General features: G+C 44.2%; 1 long non-coding RNA gene across 2 annotated transcripts; it reads left to right on the top strand.

Annotated features, from left to right (window-relative positions):
• The first annotated feature begins 131 nt into the window (after positions 1-131).
• LOC105705600 (uncharacterized) lies at positions 132-23,088 on the top strand. Of its 2 annotated transcripts, none has more exons than XR_001104702.3 (3): positions 132-604; positions 13,015-13,087; positions 22,255-23,088. It is a non-coding gene; the product is annotated as an uncharacterized LOC105705600 (long non-coding RNA). The 2 variants fall into 2 exon arrangements; XR_010343433.1 differs by lacking the exon at positions 132-604 and adding an exon at positions 4,258-5,741.

Here is a 23,088-nt window from a genome sequence, read left to right as displayed (position 1 = left end):
CCCCGGGAAATGCCTGACTCATACAGGAGGAAGAGGAGGAGGAGGCAAAGGAGAGCTGGGAAGGAAGCCAACGGGGCTGGATGCAGCTGCGACCGCCCCTCCTCCCGCCGCGGCCAGGGCCGGCCCCTCCCTCCGCACTAGTTTCCCGGGCAAGTTCGGAGCCTGTGGCCGGCTAGGCGAGCCCTCTTCGGGTTCCTCCTCCTCTTCCTCCGTGTCCCCGCGGCGTCTCAGGCCCTGGGGACACTCTAGGAGGCCGATCTGCAAGGTGGGCACGCCCTAAATCCACGCCGAGTCACCCTCGCATTCCTTCTCCCACCCTCTCTAGGATCCGAAGGGGCGAAAGGGAATCTCTGCGCGTCACTCCCCACCCCCTATCCACCTCGGGACCTGGAGGGAGGGGCGGCCCCACCCACCCCCGGATATGGACCCGCCCGGCCTGACTGGCTCACACGCACACTCCCTCTCTCGGTCTTCCGCACACGATCGTGGGCCAAACGCTCCTACACAGTAACCTGGAAATTATCACTGGCGAAGCAAAGTCACAGGACAGGGAGGCCCTCCGCGTCGTCTGGCGGAGGAGGGGAGTGGCAGGTGATTCTCACAGGTAAGCTCGCCGGGCATTTTCATGCAGCAAGGTTATGATAAATGCTTAACAGACACTGGGCTGGGCTGGGGTGAGGGGCGCGAACTCTCAGGTTTGTGCGAGTGCCTCCTTAAATTGAGTGTCCTAGGTAACTCACTGGCCTAAGCCTAATCCCCTGCCCTGAATGACGCGCATAAACCTGGCAAGTCAAAATCTACCCATTGTTATCACACCGCACATGCACCTGGGAGCAGAAGCTCTGAAACTGGGAAAACTGTGGGGGAGGCAAGGGAAATTAACAGATATTTACAAACATTTAAGGATTCTCTGTGTTGGCTGTAACTTCTGTGCCCCTCTTCCCCACCTAAAGATACTCTTTCCACCCCACTAATAATTTTTGTTAATATAGATATCCATTGCAATCTGAAATATCAAAAATTACCTAGAAAAAAGCTTTGAGGAGCTCAGACTCTCTCTCACACAGAGAAAACAAAAGGTGATAGATGATAGGTGATCCCAGTCCAAAGGATCTGCAAACCCATGAAGCAGATAAATACTTCAACAGTTAAAAAAATTCCTGAATGAAAGAGTCAACTCCCAAGGGGGCAGTTCCCCGAGCTTGACCCCTTTCTAGCTTCACATCCTTCCAGGAATATTTCACGGGTGGTTTAGCTCTAGAAATTTTCACGGAGAAGCTTCTGGAGCTAAAGAGAAGTGGTTGTGTCCCCAAGTAAATTACAATTCTAGGTGCCTACATCGTGTTGAAGAAAAAATCTGAAGAGAGATTGCATGGACCAACTTTGAAGCCATTCACAACTGAATTCTAATCTGTGACCTTGATCAAATTACCTTCTTTAGCTTAGTTTTCTCACCTGCAACATGGGACAAATGCTAATGGCTGTGATAAACTGCAAGAATGTTCATTTGTTCAAAATATTTACTGCTGCTTCCTATAGAAGGAGTATCCTTCCTCCACATGGACCTCAGGCTTGGCCACGGAATTGCTTTGAGCAATGGAATGTGAACAGAAGTAATGAATGCCCCTCCCAAACAAAAGCTTTAAAAGCTATCCTGTGGTTCCAACCATCTTTCTCTTTTCTTTATACCACGAGAGCAGCATGTCCCAGATAAGGGCTCTTCTTAAGCTTGTGTCCTGGAGTGAGAAGGCATGGAATACATGGCCTAAGCCAGTTAGTGTTGGCCATGTAACATGCACAAAATGTTTGTTCAAAGCCATTGAGATTTTTTTTTTTTTTTTTTTTTTTTGAGACAGTGTTGCTCTTTTCCCAGGCTGGAGTGCAATGGCGCATCTGCGCTCAGCACAACCTCCGCCTTCCGGGTTCAAGCAATTCTCCTGCTTCAGCGTCCCGAGTAGCTGGGATTACAGGCATGCGCCACCACACCTAGCTAATTTTGTATTTTTAGTAGAGACAGGGTTTCTCCATGTTCATGAGGCTGGTGTCGAACTTCCGACCTCAGGTGATCTGCCCACCTCAGCCTCCCAAAGTGCTGGAATTACAGGCATGAGCCACCATGTCTGACCTAGCATTATTTTTTACCACACCATACTTTTGCCTAAGCTAACTGATATACTGATGATATATGAGTGTTCATTGAGTCCTGCATTGACATACAGACTGAGAAGGTGGGAAGGTAGGTACATACTGGACTATAAATGTCAGTCATTATGTGCCAAAACATGACTTTTTATTGGAGACTGCCACCCTAAGCTCCTGCTAAAAGAGCAGTGTCATCATTTTATTTCGTATTATCTAACCTATGCCACCATTATGCAGCCAACCTATAGCTGGATGAGCTAGCACAACGAATTCTCACCTTGACTAAAAAATTAGGCCCTTGAGACAGACCAGTTCAAGTGGGGGAAGGAATTAAGCTAAAAGGAATAGTCAAGGCCAGGATGGGGCAGGAGCAAGCCAGCCATATGGCATCTAAAATGTCCAAGGCAGTAGCGAGAGGTGAGTGGAGCAGATGGGCTGAAAATAGACACGATATCATGAAAGAGAGATGAAGCATGTGCTGTTCCCCCTGCAGGCAACACTATTCCCTGCTCTCTTCACCTGGTTTGTGTTTCTCACCCATGAAGTTATGAATTACAAGTCACTTCTTCCAAAAAGTTTTCCTTGATCTACCTCATACAGTAAATAGGGAAAAGGTATCTGCAGAATTATCTTTGGAGAGGAAAACATCTTTATGTTTGAAAAACAATATGAAAAATATATAATAAATTGGCCAAACGTATTTGAAATATGTTTGTAATGCCCAACAGGTTCATCTTGCTTGCTCAGAAAAGCCAATGCAGGTTTTTGCAATAGAGGAAGAGTTTAATGATTGTAGGGCCAGCCAAGCTGGAGGACAGCAGTTTGTCATTACGCAAATCAATCTCCCTAAAAATTCAGAACCTAAGTTTCTTTTTTTTTTTTTCTAAAGGGAAAAGAAGCAAGATACAGTTGGAAGAGGGTGTAGCGGGTGCCTAAGGTTCTTTTAAGGATAGTTTGGTGGGCAGGGGACTAAGGAATGGGGAATGCTGATAGGTTGGGTCAGGGATGAAATCATACAGAGTCAAAGTTTGTCTTCTTGCACTGAGTCAGTTCCTGAGTATGGGCCACAGGACCTGATGAGCCAGTTTACTACACTGAGTGGTGGCAGCTGGTCCATCAGAACACAGAGTATGAAAAATACCTCAAACACAAATCTTAAGTTGTACAATAGTGGTGTTATCTATAAGAGTGATCAGGGAGGTTAGAAATCTTGTGACCTCTAAAAAAAAATGTCAGATTTTTAACTATGCCTTCATCTTAGCAAAGTTCAGACCCCTCTTAATCCTGTGACCTTTCATTAATTCTGCAAAGGTGATTTGGTATTCAAAGGAGGAGGGAATAGTTTCGGAAAGGGCTATTACAATCCTTGCTTTAGGGTTAGACTATGAACTAAATTCCTCCCAAAGTTAGACTTGGCCTACACCCAGGAATGAATGAGGACAGCTTACAGGTTAGAAGCAAGATGGAGTCAGCTATGTCAGATTTTTTTTTTTTCTACTGTCATAATTTTGCAAAGGCACTTATTTTAAAGTATGATTAAAAATATTGACTAGGCCGGGCACAGTGGCTCATGCCTACAGTCCCAGCACTTTGGGACGCCAAGATTGGAGGATCACTTGAGGTCAGGAGTTCAAGACCAGCCTGGCCAACATGGTAAAACCCTATCTCTACTAAAAATACAAAAATTAGCTGGGCGTGGTCACACACACCCGTAGTCCCAGCTACTCGGGAGGCTGAGGCAGGAGAATTGCTTTAACCCAGAAGGCAAAGGTTGCAGTGAGCCAAGATCATGCCATGCACTCCAGCCTGGGCAAGAGAGCAAGACTCCATCTCAAAAAAAAATTTGGCTAAACATAAATGCCCAATATGAGGACCATTTCCTTAATTTACCCAGATTATATAAGTCATTTAGGAAAAAAAAATTTTTTTTTTTTGAGATGGAGTTTCACTGTTGTTGCCCAGGCTGGAGTACAGTGGCATGATCTCTGCTCATTGCAACCTCTGCCTCTTGGATTCAAGCAATTCTCCTGCCTCAGCTTCTCAAGTAGCTAGGATTACAGGCACCCACCACCACACCTGGCTAATTTTTTGTATTTTTAGTAGAGAGGAGGTTTCACCATGTTGGTCAAGCTGGTCTTGAACTCCTGACCTCAGATGATCCACCTACCTCAGCTTCCCAAAGTGCTGGGATTACAGGCATGTACCACCACCGTGCCTGGCTGAAAATTTTTTTTTTTTTTTAGACAGAGTTTTGCTGTTTGTTACCCAGGCTTGAGCGCAATGGCAAGATCTCGGCTCACCACAACCTCTGTCTCCTGGGTTCAAGCAATTCTCTTGCCTCAGCCTCCCGAGTAGCTGGGATTACAGGCAAGTGCCACCACACCTGGCTAATTTTTGTATTTTTGGTAGAGATGGGGTTTCTCCATGTTAGTCAGGCTGGTCTCGAACTCCTGACCTCAGGTGATCTGCCCGCCTCGGCCTCCCAAAGTGCTGGGATTACAGGCGTGAGCCACCGCGCCCAGCCTGAAAACATTTTTAAACATAAATAGAATGACTGGAAATCTCACAGCCATCACAGACCATGTAAAGATTTCAGGAATGAAGCTATGTATGATTAGAGCAATAAGACAAACACATTACACCTCTTGAAATAATGGGCAGAATCAATAATTCCCAGTAGGGAGCTGCCTACCCCATCTTCATCTCCACATGGATCTGGAGAGCTGGTCTGGAGTTTCTAGTAGTTGTTTCTGAGACTCCCTCCTTCAGCTGGAAAACCTTGGGAGGATGTTCCAGGACCAGCAAGTAAGTGAGTGGACATTGACTTCATCAGCCAGATGATGGAAATGAAGCTTGGCTACGAGTACAGAGAAAATTATCACAACCAGATCACTCTCTGATATCAACTTGGTCATATCTGTGTTAGAAACATCGGGTCTGATGTGTTGCACATCCCAAATAATAATAACAACAGCTAATATATATTGAGCACTAAGTATGTGCTAGACTCTGCTTTAAGTGTTTTCCACATACTAACTCATTAAATCCTCACAACCACCACATGAGCAGATCTACAGTTCTTACTCCCATTTTACAGGCAGAGGAAACTGAATTGAAGAGAGGTTCAGCAATAGCCCCCAAATTCTGGTGGAGCCAGGATTTGAACTTAGGCACTTTGGCTACTGAGCCTGAGTTCTTAGCTACTATGTTATACCACTAGCTTCATAATAAATCGTTTCATTTCCTCTACTTAATGAAACTGCAGAAAGCACAGTTCAGTGCCTGGCATTACATTTCCTGTTTTTTTAATGCATTTAGGCATTGATCCTCTCATTACACTCTGAGAGAAGCAGCGCAGGTGCTCAGGCCCCTGGCACCCAGCCATAGGGCCTGAACACAGTCATACTTAATACATGTTTATTGCATGAAAAGTGAAGCCCAGTTTTACTGAGGAAGAAATGGAAACTTAAAGAGGAGGAGCCGATACTGAACCAAGGCCTTCTGACTCCAAGTCCAGTATTCTTGCTGCTTAAACTTCAGCTGTGACGTGTACATGCAACTTTACCATCCGATGGGAAGAAGAAAATACCAGAATTAAGGTATGGACAGCCCACTATCCAGTGAATAAACAGCTCCATTAAAATGACCTGATAAGCCGGGCACAGTGGCTCACTCTTGTAATCCCAGCACTTTGGGAGGCTGAGGCAGGTTGATCACGAGGTCAATGGTTCGAGTCCAGCCTAACCAATATGGTGAAACCCCCTCTCTACTTAAAAATATAAGATTAGCCGGGCATGATGGCACGCACCTGTAATCCCAGCTACTTGGAAGGCTGAGGCAGGAGAATCGCTTGAACCCAAGAGGCAGAGGTTGTGATGAGCCGAGAGCGTGCCATTTGACTCTAGCCTGGGCGACAGAGCGAGACTTCATCTCAAAAAAAAAAAGATTACCTTGAGAATTACATCCAAAGAAATCAAATAGCTACAAGGGTTATATGCAGTTTAGCCATACGTACAATATTTTTCCAAAATGGAAATAATGTCATTATTTTATTATTTTATTATTTTATTAAATAGATGCTCACTTTGAGCACAGACTTATAAAGTCAAAACTGAAATCCAGGTGCAGTGGCTTATGCCTGTAATCCCAGCACTGTGGGAGGCTGAGATGGGAGGATTGCGCAGGAGCTCCAGACAAGCCTGGGCAACCTGGAGAGACCCCATCTCTAAACACATTTTAAAAATAAGCCAGGCACAGCACATGCACCTGTAGTCCCAGCTACTCAGGAGGCTGTGGCAGGAGGATTACTTGAGCCCAGAAAGTTGAGGCTGCAGTGAGCTATGATTGTGCTGCTGCACTCCAGCCTGGGTGACAGAGTAAACCCTAGCAAGACCCTGTCTCAAAAAAAAAGAAAGAAAGAAACTGAAAAATTATTTATAAACCACTGCTAACGATTTATAAATATATATGTTTATATATAATTATATACTTTTATATATGTGTGTCCATATATATGTATGTGTACACACACACACACACACACACACACACACACACACATCTCCTTCCCTTCCTCCAGACACTCTTCAACAGGTTCATAATATAAAATATATAATACTTTCTAATTTACCTTGTTCACTGAAGAATATAGTATAGGTAATTTCCTTTAGTGCTGTATCATTTGTAACAGTTTCAGAATATTCCACTGTCTATATGCATCCAAATTTAATCATTCCACTCTGATGAACACTCATATTTCAAGCTTTTGCTATTGTGAGAAGTGTTCTTTAAATATCCTTGTATGTTAGTTTAATTATTTCCTTAGAATACGATCCAATGAGTAGGTCAGGCTGCGTACACTTATAAACGTGGCTCATGTACTGCAGAATTAACCCCCAGAAAGTCTGAATCAATGTTTACTATGCTGGTTCTGGCCAGCTCTAATGTGTCGGAGCATTGGCCGGATGGACGAGGCTGGCCTTGTTTGGGCTGAGCTCTCTCTCCTCCACAGGGTCTCTCATCTTCTAGCAGGCCAGCCCAGGCTTGTTCTCATGGCATGGGGAGGGTTCCAGAGGGAGGAAGCAGGAAGGACCTCCTCAAGCCTAGTCTGGGAACTGGCACAATGTCACTTTGCTACATTTCAACTAACAGTGCTAGAATACTGGGACATTTATAAGCAAAAAACTGAAAGACCTATACCTCACACTTTACACAAAAGTCACCTCCAAATGGATCAAAAACCAAAATGTGAAATGTAAAACCATCAGACTTTCAGGGGAAATCATGGGGAAAAGATGTATAAACTTGGGTTAGGAAAATGTAGCAAATACACATTGCCTTTTGTGATAAGGGAAGGACGATGAAGAAGGCAAAACCAAGGGTTCAGAGAGGGGACCCCAGAACCCCAGATAAGCGTTCCCAGGCCTTGAGACCTAATCAGAGAACTTGTAACATTTGCCCGACTGACTTTCAAAATGGCCTTGGGCCACCAACCCCTTTGCGCCTCCTGTTTCCCCCCTTTTGAACAAGAACATCTGAAGCAATTACCCTGCGTCTGCTTCACTGAGCATTGTGTTTTGAGTGTGAAGGGACAGATAACCAGTCTCTTTAGTTTCACAGATCAGAGGAACGGCACTCACGGAGCTAAACTTACTAACCTGAGGATCCTCTCCTACAAGACCTGACTTAGATGGTGAGATTGTGGACTCGAAGCTAGTGCAGTAATGGGGTGAGACACTGGAGGCCAGTGAGGAGTAGGATGGGTATGTTCTACATTCGGGAGGAATATGAAAAAATTTGTGGCCAGACGGTAGACTGTAATGATTTCAGAGATATGTCTATAGATTCCTCTCTTTTAGAGGAGAAGCTTAATTCCTCCCCTCTTGAGTGGGGGATGAACTTAGTAACCCACTTCTAATGAATACAATATGGCAGAAGTCATGATATATCGTGTCCAAGATAAGGTTATAAACGGGAGTGCTGACTCTCCCCTGTCTTTCTCTCTCTCATCAGTCACTCTAAGAAAGCCAGCTGCCATGACATAAGAACACTCAGGCCACCAATGGACAGCCCATGTAGGAGGCATGAAGGCGTGCCAGTCACTCTGTCAGTCACCTTGTAAGCAGATTTTCTGAGACCTGCTAACAGCCACGCGAGTGACCTTGGAAGTGGGCTGTAACCAGTCAAGCCTTGAGATGATTGCAGCCGTGACCCACAGCTTGACTACAACCCATGAGAGACACTGAGCCAGGGCCACCCAGCTGAAGTGCCCCAGACTCCTGACCCACAGCCACTGTGGGATAATCAGTGTTCGGTGCCTTAAGCCACGAAGTTTGTGACAATTTGTTTCTTGGCAATAGATAATGAATACAGAGGTCTACCCTGAAACTTGTCATTTTGTGATCCTTATGTTTTGGGATTCTTCTCACTACCAGTGACCAACTGTTCATATCCTGAAGATATGAAGCAGTGAAAATAAGAGAATTCAAGACAGGCAAACAAACAAACAAATAAATAAAAGATATGCCAGGCACAGTGGCTCATGCTTCTGATCCCAGCACTTTGGGAGGCTGAGGTGGGCGAATCACAATGTCAGAAGGTCGAGACCAGCCTGGTCAACATGGTGAAACCCCACCTCTATAAAAAATACAAAGATTAGCTAGGCTTAGTGGCACACACCTATAGTCCCAGCTTATGGGGAGGCTGAGGCAGGAGAATCACTTGAACCAGGGAGGCAGAGGTTGCAGTGAGCCAAGATCATGCCACTGTACTCTGGCCTAGGCAACAGAGTGAGACAGCTTCTCAAAAAAAAAAAATACATATATATATATATATATACACACACACACACACACACACACACACACACACATATATGTATGTTGGTGTGATGTGGACAAAAAGTATGGACACATGGAAATATGGAACAGAGTAAAGAATCTCAAAATAGTTTCACATTAATACAGTCAGTTGATTTCGACAGGAGTGCAAAGGCAATTCAGTGCAACTTTTTGTATTAGTTTCCTATTGCTGCTGTAAAATATTACCATAAACATAGTGGTTATTGGCTGGGCGCAGTGGCTCACGCCTGTAATCCCAGCACTTTGGGAGGCCAAGGCGGGCAGATCATGAGGTCAGGATGTCGAGACCAACTGGGCTAACACAGTGAAACCTCATTTCTACTAAAAATACAAAAATTAGCCGGGCATGGTGGCAAATACCTGTAGTCCCAGCTACTTGGGAGGCTGAGGCAGAAGAATCACTTGAACCCTGGAGGTGAAGGTTGCAGTGAGCCAAGATCACACCATTGCACTCCAGCCTGGGCGACAGTGAGAGTCCATCTCAAAACAAAAAAAAAAAAACAAAAACATAATGGTTATTATAAAACAATACAACTTAGTTATTTTGCAGTCCTGGCAGTCAGAAGCCCACAAATGAGTCTTAAATGGTAAAATCAAGGTAGCAGCAGAGCCACGTTGTTTCTGGAGGCTCTAGGGGAGAATTTATTCCTTGCCTTTCCCAGCACCTAGAGGCTGCCCACATTCCTTGGTTCCTGGATCTTGGTCGCTTTCAGCAAGAACATCACTCCAGTCTCTGGTTCTGTCATTGCATCTCCCCCTCTGACTCTGACCCTCCTCTCTTTTTCACAGAAGGACCCTTGTGATTACATTGAGTACACCTGGATGATCTTTTCAACAGGTGGTGGAACTGGACATCTATCTGCAAAAAACAAACAAACCTTGGCCAGGCATGGTGTCTCATGCCTGTAATCCCAGCACTTTGGGAGGCCAAGGTAGGAACATGACTTGAGGCCAGAATTTCAAGATCAGCCTGGGCTACATAGCAAGATAATGTCTGTCCAGAAAAAAAAATTTTTTTTTTTGAGACAGAGTCTCACTGTGTCACCCAGGCTGGAGTGCAATGGCGTGATCTCAGTTCACTGCAACCTCCACCTCCCGGGTTCAAGCGATTCTCCTGCCTCAGCCTCCTGAGTAGCTGGGACTACAGGTGCATACCACCACACCCAGCTAACTTTTTGTGTTTTAGTAGAGATGGGGTTTCACCATGTTGACTAGGATGGTCTTGATCTCTTGACCTCATGATCCGCCCGCCTTGACCTCCCAAAGTGCTGGGATTACAGGCATGAGCCACCGCACCTGGCCAGAACTTTTTAAATAAAAAATTAGCTAGGTGTAGATAGCACATGCCTGCAGTCCTAGTTACTCAAGAGGCTGAGGCAGGAGTATCACTTGAGCACAGAAGTTCAAGGCTGCAGTGAGCTGTGATCATGCCACTGCACTCCAGCCCGAGCAATAGAGTAAGACCCTGTCTCTAAAAACTAAGCAAACAAATATTTACTCTACAAAAGATATGGGTAAGGAAATGAAAGGCAAGCCAAAGACTGGGGCATATATTTGCAAATCATATGTTTGACAAAGGCCTTGTCTCCTGCGTATGCAAAGAACTCTCAAAATGCAGAAGTAAGAAAACCTTACATTTTTTAATAAAAAAAATTAAGCATTCACTTCACCAAGTAAGATATACAGATGTCCAAAAAAGCACATCAGGAGATGTTCAACATCACTAGTCGTTAAGGAAACACAGATAAAACTACAATGGAATACTACTATATACCTATTAACATGATGACACACACACGCACACACACCCCAAAACTGAGGATACCAAGTGCTGGTGAGGATGTGGAGTGACTGGAACTCTTACACATTGCTGGCTAGAGTGCAAAATAGTACAGTCACTTGAGAAAACTGACAGTTTCTTTTAAACATACACTTACAATACACTTACAATATGATCTAGTTATTCCTCTTCTGGGTATTTATCCAAATGTAATGAAAACCTATGTTTGTACAAAAAAAAAAAAAAAAAAAAAAAACAACCCAAACGTGAATGTTTATTGCTGCCTTATTCATGATCATCAAAATCTAGAAACAACCCAAAGGTCCCTCAACTGGGGAATGAATTAAAAATGTAAACAAACTATGGTACGTTTATACAATAAATGACTACTCAGCAATAAGTGAGAGTAAAGTATCATTACATGCAACATTGCAAGTGAATCTCACATGCATTACGTTAAGTGAAAGAAACCAGACAGCCACACACTATGTGATTTCCTTGATAATGACATTCTGGAAAAGGCAAACCTATAAGAACAGAGATGAGATTAGTGATTGCCAAGAGTTAAGAGTGGAGCAAGTGTTTGACTACAAAGAGGTAACTAGACAGAAATTTTTTTGAAAGCGGGTGGATTGATGGAACTGTCCTCTAACTTGTGGCAGTGGGTACAAGAGCTCCAGGCACTCATTGAAACTCATAGACTGTCCACAAAAAATAGTAAAATTTATTAAACGTAAGCTTCTAAAACAAATTTTTAAAAAAGAAGAAAAAAGTATATGAGATCAGGTGTCCTGTATACCTTCATGTTAGAGAATGAGTTCCCTATGTCAGGGAACAAAAGGATGGATGGAAGGATGGATGGAAGGATGGATGGATGGATGGATGGATGGATGGGTGGATGGATGGATGGGTGGATGGATGGATGATGTCTGCCAGCCTACCTGCATGCCTGCTGAAAATTTTCAGTGATATTTCTAAGATCTTTCGGGCAGGCGTGCAGGTGTCTTTTCTGTATACCTTCCTTAACTGACAGTAGTGTGAGCATTTGATTAAACAAGATACCAAATCAGAAAATTCTTTGTAAGTTGAAAGTGTGCTACAAGCGCTAGATATGTTACTGCCGAAGGAAGAAATAATCTAGATATTCATGTATTTTGTAATAATATTGAGGCTCCTGAAAGGCCACAAAACAGTATCCCAGGTTTTTAAAGAGCCACAGGAAGTCCCTGTCCAGAGGTGAAGTGGCATGCAGTTACTGTGATCAACGCAGTGCAAAGCCGCTGTTAATAGCCATCCATGACATCTCCCCTCCCTGATTTGCCATCTGACAAAATGTCCTGTGGAGGGCTGGAAATGGAAGATGAATCCGGTCTCAGCATTTTCCTGAAAAGGAAAATGAAACTCAGAAAAAGGAGACCCCAGGGTCACGCTGTGAGCTAGAGGTAGAGTTGGGGCTGCCAGTTTCAAGGCAGAATATTCTTGACTGGATGCCATTTCAATGGCAGTTTTAAGTGGTTTGCAAAATACTAGTCCTTCTGACTTCCCCGCAGGTAAACCCAAATAACCAGAATGGAAGATTACCAAAGTAGGCAAAATATTCTAGAGACATAAAAGGGGGAAAACACAATTCAATGTTCCTGTAAAGAGAAACTTCTGTCCAATGAAACCTTTTAATATTTTTATTTTTTATTTTATTATTTTGAGTCAGAGTCTCACTCTGTTGACCAAGCTGGAGTGCAGTGGCACGATCTCGGCTCACTGCAACCTCCGCCTCCTGGATTCAAGCGATTCTCCTGCCTCAGCCTCCTGAGTAGCTGGGATTACAGGCGCATGCCACCCACCATGCCCAGCTAATTTTTATATTTTTAGTAGAGACGGGGTTTCACCATGTTGGTCAGACTGGTCTTGAACTCCTGACCTCGTGATTCGCCTGCCTCGGCCTCCGAAACTGCTGGGAGGGATTACAGGCATACCCACCGCACCCGGCCCCTTTTTGGACCAAACCTAATAGTCAAGTCAATTTTTACAGGTTGAAACTACTGAAGAAAGAAAGCGAAAGCCCAAAAAGCAGCAAAAAGATCCCACTGTCAACTCCAGAGAGTGCAGGACTTAAAACGAAAAACAAGTATCTTTGGACAGGGAGAAAGTTCAGTTGTGTGAGCACTCCATTCAGTGTGGCATGTGGTTGTGAATCTTGAAGAACTAAAGCCACCCTTCTACCCTTCTTCCCAGAAGGCACTCCACTCACAACAGGACAGAAGCCAGAGGGAAGGAAATTTTCATGGAGATTCATCTTGATGCAAAGGTGGGAGCCTTTATTTATAGATACCACACGGTTCTTGCAGCTGAATGGTTTGCCTTCTGATAAGACACATTTGAGATCATCATATGCTCAAATTTACTAGCAGACATTATGCAGTAAATTATTTCTGGCTTTAAAAGCATGCCCGATTTATGTGCACAGCAGAGCCCTGTAAGTATGACTATTACAATGTCAATAAGCAGTGTGTAAGTCCTAATAGTCTCCCTATGAGCACTTATGAACATCTTTTTTTTTTTTTAAATGGGGTCTCCCTCTATCACTAGGCTGGAGTGCAGTGGCGTGATCTCAGCTCACTGCAACCTCTGCCTCCTGGGTTCAAGCGATTCTCATGCTTCAGCCTCCCGAGTAGCTGGGATTACAGGCATGCACCACCACACCCAGCTAATTTTTGTATTTTTAGTAGAGATGGGGTTTCACCATGTTGGCCAGGCTGGTCTTGATCTCCTGACCTCATGATCCAGCCACCATGGCCTCTCAGAGTGCTGGGATTACAGGCATAAGCCACCACCTCTGGCAGAATATCATTCATTTTTAAAGAGATAAAGGAGAGTTAGTGAATTGGCAGATGACAGGCAGAAGGATTTTTTGTTTTGTTTTTACTTTTCCTATCAAATAGTCTGCTTACCACAAATTTCGTCAAGTAAACATTTGGGGATGGGAGATGGAACAGCCGTGAGTTAGTGCCTCTTCCCTGTCATAGGGCAACTTGCCTCTCTGAGCCTCAGTGTTTCTGTTTGGTTTTGTTTTTGTTTTTGAGACAGGGTCTCACTCTGTTGCCCAGGCAGGAGTGGGAATGCAGTGGCACAATCCTGGCTCACAGCAGCCTCAACTTCCTGGACCCACGCAATCCTCCTACCTTAGCCTCCAAGTAGCTGGGACTATAGAGGTATGCCCTACCATGTCCAGCTAATTTATTTTTTGTAAAGACTGGGTCCTACTCTTTTGCCCAGGCTGGTCTCGAACTCCCAGGCTCAAGCAGTCCTCCCTCCTCCACCTCCCAAAATGCTACAGGTGTGAGTGGCTGCGCCCAGCTACAGCCTCAGTTTTCTCATCTGAAAAATCAGATGGTAGCACCCACTTTGTGGTGCTGCTGTCAGCCTCTGATAAGGTATCTCGAGTTGTAGTACTCAGTGAATGCTAAAGTACTACAAAGTAGGAGGGAGTATTGGGGGTTTTGTTTTCCTTGTGGCATTTTTGTTTTTTTTGCCCCCAAATGAAAGGGAAGAAATGAGGAATGGCTTCAGCATTGTTAGATATGATGAATTCCAAGTTTCTCTTCAAAGAATCAGTATGTCAGTATGTTCAGCTCTCTTATTCTTTAATTTGCCATTTTAAAGTTTAACTTCCTTGTAGTTTCAGTAGACAACCTTTTCCACCAGTTCTAATCAGTAGTTCACCTCTGTTCCCCCAGTCCCCTGCTCTTTCCTGATTCATCCTGGTCATCTGCTTTGACCTGAGTCACCCCGGTCACCTTCTCTGACCTATCCCATAACTGTCCTTCCTGCCAAACTACCCATCCCACCACTCTGGCTGGTACCCTGGCTCTCTTTAAAATAGCCAATTGGAATTAGCTTAGACTGTGCGATCTAACTCTAGCCAATAGGGGAGTGACACAGCAGTAGGGGCAACCTGCATCAGGAATAAGAACCCCTTCCCCCTCCTTCCTTGTCCAAGTGTGCACTCGCCATTGTTCCATCTGTGAGCTGCACCCTTCTGTAGAGGTAAATTGCCTTGCTGAGGAAATTTGTATTTGAGTGCTACTTCTTTTGCACCACTGAAAATTTTCACATAACAAGCATCCAAGTATACTCCCCATCAGCATATCTCACCACTGGCAACTAACCCTGTTGAATGAAAACCACTCACAAAATATCCCACACGAGTGCTGAGTCCATTGATTTCTTGCTAGTAAGAGAAAACTGTTAGTCAGAATTTGAGCAGATGGTTGTCTCCCAGCATCAGGCTTATTTACAATTTAGAAAGGGAGCTTCACAACTACTGTATATTAACTTGGGATTGCAATGATGAAGATACTTCATTCTGTCACTAGCAAAACCCATAATTAAATTCCAGTATCCTTATCTGTCCCTTTCATTGGATCTTTCTCAAGCAATTTGATGGGTACACACCAAATAGGGTCCTCTAGTCATTTGAATTCCCCACTGTTCTTGCCAACTGGCTACCCATCAGTTCTGTTCATACTGAGAACTTCACCCTTTCCCCCTCTAGCTGTAGTCTCCTATTCCTGAATCTTCCTCATAGACCCACGTCTATTGGTTTTTCTGTCCCTACTGAGATTTTCCCCCTTTGGCTATGGTAAGATCTGCACCATTAATGGAGAATTTTTTTCTTTTTTTTGAGATGGAGTTTTGCTCTTGTTGCCCAGGCTGGAACACAATGGCGTGATCTTGGCTGACTGCAACCTCCGCCTCCCGGGTTCAAGCTGTTCTCCTGCCTCAACTTCCCAAGTAGCTGGGATTACAGGCATGTGCCAACATGCCCAGCTAATTTTTTATTTTTAGTAGAGACAGGATTTCTCCATGTTGGCCAGCCAGGCTGGTCTCAAACTCCTGACCACAGGTGATCCACCCACCTCGGCCTCCCAAAGTGCTGGGATTACAGGTGTGAGCCACTGCGCCCAGCTAATGGAGAGTTTCTAACTCAGACAGTTCTTTTTCAACTATCTTGAATAAATAAAATTTATTCATTCATTGGCTTACAGCAGTCATTCACACTTTAGTATAAATGGTATTTAAAAGCTATTTACCTATTTTGCATTCGTAAGAACACACAAGGTTGAAGAAAATGTGTAAAAGAGAAAAAATGATGGACATAATTTGCAAATTAACATCAGCCAGACAGTGATAATCTCCAGAAGAGAGCCTATCTTTTAGCTTTCATTTGTCCCCTCTCTGCTGTTAGCACTGCGCTGGGGCTTACAGGCTTGATCAGCTGTCTCCCCTCCGCTGTCTAGAAGGTATCATTGTAACTCCAGGGACAGTTTGCACAAGGGCTGCAGTGGCAATCTGAGGTGTGGCATGAGGCAAAGGTATCGGTCTTTCCTGTTTTCCCAGCTGCTCCCCCAACCGGGTTCCCTTATGTCAGTGATGATAACATGGCCCAGATTTTTTTCTTTCTTTTCAATAAATGTGATTATTTATGCTTTGAGAGACTTTTCAGATAAAAATATCAAAATCATTTTTAAAAATTATTTGCCATTCATAAATTTTGCTTTGGGTATCAGAAAATATGGCTGCCTCTACTATGCCCAGATGTCAGGGATCACCTTTTCCAAGGCATGCCCACAACCTGGGGAAATGAAAATTAGAGAGCATTCTGCTTTGTACTGAAACTCTCTAAACTCTGATTCAGAGTAATTTTACTGCTGTCACAAAACCGGGCCTGAAAACGGCATTAAAAATGTCATTTGATTTCCTTGCCTTAGGTCAGGACCAAAATGTTCATAAGAGCCTCTTCTAAAACTAATTCCCTTCTGCTTTAAATATCTAGTGGTGTGGCCTCAGCTATAACAGGGAGATGATCTTTGCTACAAAGATAACCAAAAATTCTGAGTCTCATGGTCCAGAGGTTATGTTTCAAAGATCATCTTCCTGTTAGAAACATCAGCCTTCATTTCCTCTTCCTTACTCATACTGGCTTATTCTATTTGAGGCTGTCTTCCTGTACCTGGTAAGTTAACGTTCATTTTCCTGGGTTTTATACAAGTATAAAGCCCTGCTCTCTCCATATAATTCCACTGTGGCATGGTCATGCTGACATGACAGAATGACATGACAGAGTTAGCACTCTAGATAAAGGAGAAAAACTAAGATCAGAGTCGTGTTCGGCTTATATTATAAGATGGGCTCAAAGACCAAAGGTGCATTCCACATAGTGTTTAGGATCAGACTGCCTCCAATTGGTTCTGCTACTTCAGAGCTATATGACCTGTATGGGCCTCAGTTTCCTTATCTATCATGTAAAGATCACCACAACACACTAGTGGGCTTCTGTGAGGGCGAAATGAGATTGTAAGGAGGCCAGCACACTAACTCCCATGTAAAGCACAATCAGTGCCTCTACTGGAACCCATCATTTATCTAACACACTCTAAAAGCATTTCTATAACATCTGTGCAAAACCACGGGGCTGTTCTCAGCACAGTTTGTCAGCCCCTCCTCCTGACGGCTGTTCCTCCCTTTACCATTGCTGACTCCTGCACTGCAATGTGATCTGGCCAGCTCTAGGTAGATTACACTTCAGTTTCCAAGCCAATTTTGAGAGAGAATAGAAAAAATATTCTGCCTTCTCTGCTCAGCAGTCTCCCCCTTCTTCCTGGAACTGCTCTTTCGCTGACTCTGGCCATGTGGTTCACATGGGAAATTCCTTTCTCTTACAAGGCCACAACTAAGTACTCTAAAACATGCAGCTTTCCAAACCAGAGCACTTACAGAGACATTCCTGCAAATCTTTGGAACCGGAATGGAGAAAAGACTGTCCTTAACCCTTGGTAACAGCCTTGGGAAGCGGGACTTGGAGCTGTTAGCAGCCAGGTTCCTTGCTGGGTGGACAAGGTCTGTGTGCGAGGACAGAGAACAAGCTAACCGGCAGAGTTCAGAGATGAGAAAAGGCTTCTGGGGGTGCTGTTGTCTGTCCACTCTTCCTGAAGGCTGGCTGGTCAACCTGTGCTCTGTGGGATAAACTCTCATTGTTTCAGGTGGGGTTCTGTGCTTGCAACCAAGCAGCCATGCCTAAGATGAGGGGCAAACATTCATTCAGCTTGGATGTGTCCCAAGAGAACTTCTCCATCTGCAACCCTTGCCCGGCCTACTCTGTAAGGCTGAGGTCTATATTAACCCCGACGCTCTCGCTGATCTGCTGGTGTATTTTGTCTGGCATCTTAATCTGCCAATAAAATAATAATCATAGGTATGACTTGAGGGTGTGTGGTACAATAAGCATTTTATATCTATTATTGTACTTCATTGTGCTGAAGTACAATTTCAAAAGGTAAAATCATGACTCCCGTGCAAATGTGAAATGAACCTACGCCAAGGGTTTTATTCAACCCATTAATTAATAGGGAAACCAGTAAGATGTAAAAACTGGTACAAATAAGAATTTGAATTACAGAGGTTTATATTCTCAACAAGAGAAAATTAATTGGCATTGCTATGAGCAGGAACTGTTACCATCAGTTCTCTATAACTTAATTTCTACTGTTAGTTGTATTTTTTAAAAGCCTAGTCATTACTTCTCAGCCTTTTGGCTAAGATCAAGTGTTAAAAAAAAAAAAAAAAAAAAGCCTAGTCAATGGCAAGTCAGTGAAATGTGCACACCCCTGTGGAATCAGATATTCCCAGAGGGTCCCCAGACAATGGCCCCACTCAGTTGAAATAACACTCAGTAATCTCTTTTATCCAATCCCAACTCTTGGACCTTTTTTTTTTTTTTTTGAAAATTACAACAACCTGCAGAAGAGAGATGATTATGCTCAAGAAAATATCATCTTCATTCTGAGATGAGGACACTGAGGCTTACAGAAGTAAGACATTCACTTTGCTCACATGATTAATAAATGGCAGGTTGGAGTTCAAACCCAGCTCTGACTCCAGATTCCCAGTTTAAACTGCCCAAGTTGGCTAAGTTCTAGGTACACTTCCTGGCTCATACAAGTTCATCTAGGGGAAAGCATTACTCACTCATTCACTCAACCATTTAACAGAAATTGCTTCTCTCTTTTCTCCTGCATTTTACGTGCCATGATGAATTGTTCTCATTCAACCAACCCAAGACCACCAAGAACAAAGCCTACTCTGACAAAGTCATGTTTATTACGTGTTGCAAAGAGACCACACACCAGAAAAAACATAGGGTATCTCCCAGACAAAGGGAAAAGAAGAATTACAGTATGGGGCTTGGAGAAGAGCAGAATTGAAACAAAATATATTTTGACGGACTCAAAGCAAGATAGATCTAAATGTAAAGGTATCATCGTAATCCCTGGACTATGAAGCAGACCCAGGAAACTGTTTGCTGGGAGGCTGTAGCTGTGGAACGCTGTGTCCAGAAAGCCCTCCTTCAAAGCTCTGTACCCAGGGTTTAAATCAAGGCTGCTTCTCTATGTCGGGTGACTTAGGTCCTCCAGGCAAGAGTGAGATGTTTCACTCTTACTAATAGCATTTCAAACAGCAGTGTTTCTGATAGTCTAGGATTTTAGAGAAAAAAGGTTTCTCGATGAGTCAGAAGTCACTACTCACTCTAAGAACGGAGTTTTTGTGACCCTTTACCACTACAGTGCGTTCCTTGGGAGAAATACTCATTGTTAACTTTGGATCTGGTTTTATCTTTTATTCCAGCCTGATGAATGGCCAGGCAGATTTTAATAGTCCAAGCTAATTTTTACTTTCTCCTGTCTCAATGGGGGTGACAGACAATCAAGTCATTACTACACAGTGGGAGAAGCAGCTATGATGAGGGTTTAATTTAGACTTCATTTAGGTCAGGGAAGACTGTCCGCAGGAGGCAGACTTCCCAGCTGGGAAAAGCAGAAGCTGGCCGAACCGAAGTGGGAAAGAGGAGTGTTACAGTGCAGTGAGGACTTGGGCAGAGGCACAAGAGTGGGCCAGAGGGTGGTAAATTGGAGGAATCACAAGGGTCATTGAAGGCGAATCAACAGAATGTCTAGCAAGCTGGGGAGGACTGCATTAACACAGTTGATCAAAACTTAAACCAAACTCTCCTCTGGCTAATGTTAGAAAGCACAGGTCAGTGTGGAGCAGGCGTTCTCTATTCAGGAGAGGGTCATTAGCGTGGTCTTCCTATGCATATACACATGAAAGGCAAGTAGCCTCCACAGGGGAAGCGCTGAGGGGGAGCTCCCCTCGGGTTTCCTAAGGCACCTGCTTTGCAAAGCTGATCCCTGTGGGGAAAGTGGAGCATTTGTAGACCTGCCGTGAACCAGCCCATCCTTTTTCCTGAGGGCATTTAGGGAACCAGGCGGGCCTTTAACCAATGCTGAGTTTCAGGAAAGGGCAAGAACAACCAAGAACTAAAACTGCCCTGAAGATACAGGGTGTTTCTGAGGACTGGATATAGCAGCGGGCGGTATCATTCAAGGTCCTGGGAGGGAACACGCTGCACAGTGAATCAGGATACTCCTCTTCCTTGTCTCTTCACTGGCCAAAACCAATCAGGAACAGAGGACAAGGAGGGCAAGGATTTAATTGGTCCAGGTGGACCTGGGCATTGGAGGTCATGTAGCTCTGCAGGGCACTGCAGTGTGTGGTCAGCACTGAGGGCACCTCTCTTCACTGGCCAAACCCAATCAAGAATAGAGGGCAAGGAGGGCTGCCAAGGCTGTCCCTGGAGGTCAGCCTCCAGGGCAGGGAGCAAGCTGGGAAAGGGAGAACAGTGGATTTGGAGGGACAAAGTAGAAAGCTCTAGAACAGGGGCTAATGCTAAGAGCTTTTTCTGACTTCTTCACCCTGGCACAGAGGTTTTTCTCTGCAAAACAACAGCTGGATTTGGGAAAATGAGATAAAAGGAGTTGTCACTTATTTCACAGCAGGGAACAGCAGATCCTAGCACTGTGGACGTGGGTGTCTTCAACAAACTGCCACCTTTTGAGACAGTTACTAGAAAGCATTTTAAATTACTTACTTATTTACTTAGTTTTAACTTAAATTATATTATTTAAAATGATTTCTTAGCTGGATGCAGTGGCTCACGCCTCTAATCCCAATACTTTGGGAGGCCAAGGAGGGCGGATCACAAGGTCAGGAGTTTGAGACCAGCCTGACCAACATGGTAAAACCCAGTCTCTACCAAAAATATAAAAATTACAGGTGGCACACACCTGTAATTCCAGCTACTCAGGAGGCTGAGGCAAGAGAATCGCTTGAACCCAGGAGGCAGAGGTTGCAGTGAGCCGAGACTGAGATTGCACCAGTGCACTCCAGCCTGGGCAACAGAGGGAGACTCTGTCTCAAAAAAAAAAAAAAGGTTTCTTATTGAATTTAGAAACTTAAAAAGACTGTCCATGTCGGCACCCTTTGTTAGAGAAGGAGATCATGTTAGAGGGGCAAGAGCCAAGTCTGGAGCCCTAAGCAGGTCTGGAAGGACATGAGTGTCAGATGGAGACTATCCTGAGGGCAGTGTGGACCTCGAGGGCCTCAAGAAGGGAGCGGCATGTGGTACTGGCTGCTTTTGCTGGATTATTTCTGTGAAAGGCAAACCCCTGACCTATCCCTTATGAGACCAGGAAGAATTGCATATTAATTCTATTGTCACGTGACTCCCTTGCTCAGATGGGGATGACAACTGTTAAGCACTGGGGATGAAGAGGAGAAGACAAGAAAGGGGAGGCAGAGGCTGGGTGCGGTGCCTCACGCCTGTAATCCCAGCACTTTGGGAGGCCGATGCAGGCAGATCACAAAGTCAGGAGTTCAAGACCAGCCTGGCGAACATGATGAAAACCCATCTCTACGAATAATACAAAAAATTATCCAGGCGTGGTGGCACACACCTGTAGTCCCAGATGCTCAGGAGGCTGAGGCAAGAGAATAGCTTGAACCTGGGAGGTGGAGGTTGTGGTGAGCAGAGATTGCTCCACTGCACTCCAGCCTGGGCGACAGAGCGAGACTCCGTCTCAAAAAAAAAAGGTGTGGGGAGGCAGAAAACAGGGACAAAAAGCAACACTTAATTTTCAATTTTGAGCTTCAAGATATCGGTTGGAGAACTAGAAAATCTTGTTTCCAGGCATCACATTCTTCAGTCCTCTGCATTTTTCTAAGCTTTGGAGGAATGTATGCATTGATTTCCAAAAATGTTCTGAATTTTCTTTCCACAAAACTATTGAACACCTGCTATCTGTCAGGTACCAAGAAAACAACAGAGAAGAGAACATGGGGGCTGCCCTTGAGGCCCTGACAGCCTTGCAGAGCATTAGACGCGTGCAGTTATTTGCAAGTGTGTGGCTGAGCCTCTATCATGATGCAGGCCGTGTTTTAGACCAAAGGAAAGGCTAGCTAGAATTTTTTACAGGTGCATGAAATTAAGTTAATTATCGTCCTTGTTTCATGGTGTTTGTAGTCTTCAGCCTGTTTTATTTTTTCCAGTTCAATTTCCACTTATGTTTCTCCCCATAGGCACCCACTGCGATGGACTTCATAAGGATCTTCGGATATGTTGGCATCTTTATAAAAATACACAGAAGTGGTATCACACCATAGATCTTAAACTGCTGCTTCTTTCACTTAATACTAATTTTTTCTTTTTATTATTTTACTTTAAGTTCTGGGATACATGTGCAGAACAGCAGAATACCTGTTACATAGGTATACATGTGCCATGGTGGCTTGCTGCACCCATCAACCCGTCGTCTAGGTTTTAAGCCCCACATGCATCAGGTATTTGTCCTATTGCTCTCCCTCCCCTCCCCCCCAACCCTCAACACTAATTTTTCTTTTCTTTTCTTTTCTTTTTTTGAGATGGAGTCTCACTCTGTCGCCCAGACTGGAGTGCAATGGTGCAATCGTAGCTCACTGCAACCTCTGCCTCCAGGATTCAAGTAATTCTTTTGTCTCAGCCTCCCAAGTAGCGGGGACTACAGGCACCTGCCACCATGACCGGCTAATTTTTGTATTTTTAGTAGAGATGGGGTTTCACCTTGTTGGTCAGGCTGGCTCGAACTCCTAACCTCAAATGATCCACCTGCCTCGACTTCCCAAAGTGCTGGGATACAGGTGTGAGCCACCGCGCCCAGCCCTCTTGTTTTATTTTGGTTGTAAAACAATCGAATATCCATTTCGATTTCCCCATTTCGTGCATTGTTCTGTTGGATTTACTTTAGATATTTCTGTCACTTTTTGATGATATAAAAATCTCCCTTTCTGTAAGCCAATTACCATCTTTGTCTATTATATGATATTAAAAATGAATTCTTAATTATGGTGTTATATAATCCATTAAACTTTTTTTTA

This window comes from Aotus nancymaae, unplaced genomic scaffold (genome assembly GCF_030222135.1).
Source record: "Aotus nancymaae isolate 86718 unplaced genomic scaffold, 86718_ANA_hifiasm-v0.15.2.pri h1tg000019l, whole genome shotgun sequence".
Lineage (NCBI taxonomy): Eukaryota > Metazoa > Chordata > Mammalia > Primates > Aotidae > Aotus > Aotus nancymaae.
This window is presented reverse-complemented; position numbering and strand designations above follow the sequence as displayed.